Here is a 3,282-nt window from a genome sequence, read left to right as displayed (position 1 = left end):
ACCCAGGACAAAAGGGGCACAGTAGAAAGCTAAATGTCCTTCTCCTTGTATCTGCTTATGCTTATGGTCTTTCTGTGCCAGGCCACGCCCCCGAACTTCCTTAGTTCGTCGATCCATCGTCTTCTTTCCCTTCCTCTGCTTTTTTATAATGTCCAGTGGTATATATATATATATATATATATATATATATATATATATATATATGGGTGACTCCAGAATTAATTATTCTTCCCACGTGTTTAGTAAAAAAAAATGGGGCATGAGTTTGTCTACCCATAAACTTCGTAAAACCAAGCCCTCACCACAGTTGACCAACTATCCGCTACACTAAGCTACATGATAGACTGCAAAGGTGAACAAAATGCAATGCCACTGTCCCTTGCCTCTGCCATTCATGAGTTGCCTTTAAACCTTTAAACTAATTTAGAATTTCAGTGAACGTTGTATTTATGAATACAACGAGAGACTAACCTGCACATTGTTGTTGTTAATGTTGTTGTCGTTGTTGTTGTTGTTGATGTTGTTGTTGGCATTGCTGGACAGAAGTCCGACCAGGTTCGTGGCCGACATGACCAGGGCTAAGAGGCTGAAGGCGCTGAAGCTACCTCCGCCTCCTCCTGATTCCTGAAGAAGGCAGGATAAAATTGATCGGGTAAATAAGGAAGTTGAAGGAGGAATTGATAGATAGGTAAATCGATAGATAGATTAATAAATTCATAATAAGAACCATAGTAGCATAGCAATTATATGAAATACATATTTTCACAAACGTTTCTGCTATTCTGCATTTGTGTATGTCTGAAAGAACTACAGAATATGCCTTGGTGCATTCATTTTGTACAAATCGAAAAATTAGGGATCCGAAACTCACCAAATCTCACAAAATCCATCATCAACGAACAGATTTATGATAATACGATTACTCACCTGCTCACAGTCCTCCCCATGCTGATTCGGAAACCATATGACAGGCGGTTCCGTTGTTGTTGTTGAGGTAGTCTTACTTGGCGCAGCGTGACTCCTGAAGTAGGCGTTCCTCACTTCCGAAACCGCCTTGGGTAGCATCTCCAACACTTCCAGCGGAGGGCCCAGGTAATCATTCCCTGGTTTTGAATGCCACTGCGTGTGTGGGACGTCCCTTAAATGATTCCCAGGATGGTTTGCTCTGTGTCTCCAAAAAGGAGCTGAAGTTATCCTTCCAAGAGGGCTATGCTGGGGACGAGCCCTTTGGAGGCTTTGACGTAAAGAGTTGGGCATCCTTAATGGATGGGCACCGATGGGCATCGTATGCCGAGGGCTGCTGTATCCACCAGGGTATTCGTAGGAGCCAGAAGGATATGGAAGGGATATTAAGAACAGCGAAGATACCCACTTTATCGATTTCCACATCGCTGGTTGAGTTAGAAACGAGAAATCTGAACTTCAATCCCGTCTAGGCGATATTGGTCTCACAAGGAGGCTTTCAAGGTGTGCAAGACTAGAGTGCATCATAGTCCGCTTTAACTGTAGTCTGTCTCCTTGTTGCAAATACGTCTCGAGGGCGTAGAAGATACGGAGCTGTCTGTAAGACACGCCCAGATGACGGCCCTGCTCCTCCTCCTACTACTACTACTCTAGACTGCTCCTACTACTCCACATATAACAAGAACCCCTCATTACCTCCTTTTGTGTTTTTCCCTATTCAAAGACGATGATCAGACAGTTACATCGGCCCATTAACCAACTTGACGACGACGAATAAAGAATTTAATGGGGCTACTGTACTGAGTTCCAATTTCGCATTCTTAACACTTCATGCCCGAGTGATCGCAGGTTTGAATGATCCTTAAAAGTCATGTTGAATAAGACTTAATTTGTTTTTGACTTGCGCAATACCGTTAGTGTGACAGATGGTGGAAAGCGGGACTTGTTTTATTGATAAGGTGATCCACTAAGCTTAAGCTTATAAAGTTACGTGAGAACGATATTATTATTATTATTATTATTATTATTATTATTACATGCTAAGATACAACCCTAATTGGAAAAGCAGGATGCTATAAGCCAAGGGCTGCAATACAGAAAATAAAGCTGTTTATTCAAAGGTTACAATAGTAGCTTATATGCTAAGCTACAACCCTAATTGGAAAAGCAGGATGCTATAAGCCAAGGGCTCCAATACAGAAAATAAAGCTGTTTATTCAAAGGTTACAATAGTAGCTTATATGCTAAGCTACAACCCTAATTGGAAAAGCAGGATGCTATAAGCCAAGGGCTCCAACAGGGATAAATAAACCTGGTTATCCATAGAAAGTAACAGTAGTATCTTATAACGTTAAACAATTTCCTAAATTGTTTTATACATCATTAGAAGGACTAGAAATATACAATTCACTTCCTCAAAATATAAAAAAATAGTTAGCTTATAACTTCCTCATCACGAATACTCCAATACTCCAATATATCTCATATTATTTTAAATCATCCATGAATACTATGTTATTCATTGAAACTCGATTATTCATCAAATTATATCAATCAGTAAAACTATATTATTCATCGATACTATATTATTCAAGAGTCACATATAATCAAATAAACGTGTTAAGTAAATCAGTGTCCAAATTGCAATGCAATATTCAGCTCCCTTTCAATTTCCTCAGCGGATATACTCTGAAATTCAGGTAATCGACAGCTGTAGGTCGAAGGGCAGTCTACTCCTGAACGCCCCCTACTTCCTGCGACGCTCAAAGGACCTCTTGCTGACTCCCACCCTGGGAGGAACTCCACGAAGGCGGCGCTGAAGATTGGTGAAACGAAACAGGAGTTAAAATCGTGAATTTGCTTAAGACACTTTTTCATGATTGAAGGCGACATTAAAGTCTAGCTTTTATTTATTGTTTACCTAACAAATAGATGAAGGTAATTTCTCTCTCTCTCTCTCTCTCTCTCTCTCTCTCTCTCTCTCTCTCTCTCTCTCTCTTCGTTAAGCACTAAAGTAATTCTGCACAATAGAAAATGCAAACAAAAATAATCACTGATAAATTCATACATGCATACATACATATACAGTATACATACTACTACTACTACTACTACTACTACTACTACTACTATGTTTTAGAAATATCATCAATTAAGACATCCATATTCCAATCAATTATATTATTCGCAGATTCAAATTTGTGCTTCAGTTTATTCTTTCATAAATGATTTTCAGTCTCAAAATCTCGTTCAACTTACCTCATCACTTCAGCGATATCCTCCCCAAGTTTTCCAAATTGCACACTCATCCGGTTCGCC

General features: G+C 39.5%; 2 pseudogenes; both read right to left on the bottom strand.

Annotated features, from left to right (window-relative positions):
* Positions 1 to 1,494, bottom strand: part of LOC137647868 (uncharacterized) — a 7,242-nt pseudogene extending 5,748 nt beyond the window's left edge.
* Positions 1,495 to 2,531: 1,037 nt separating this feature from the next.
* Positions 2,532 to 3,282, bottom strand: part of LOC137647867 (uncharacterized) — a 4,399-nt pseudogene continuing 3,648 nt past the window's right edge.

This window comes from Palaemon carinicauda, chromosome 10 (genome assembly GCF_036898095.1).
Source record: "Palaemon carinicauda isolate YSFRI2023 chromosome 10, ASM3689809v2, whole genome shotgun sequence".
NCBI lineage: Eukaryota > Metazoa > Arthropoda > Malacostraca > Decapoda > Palaemonidae > Palaemon > Palaemon carinicauda.
The sequence above is the reverse complement of the archived record's forward strand: the minus strand, read 5'-3'. Positions and strand labels throughout refer to the sequence as shown.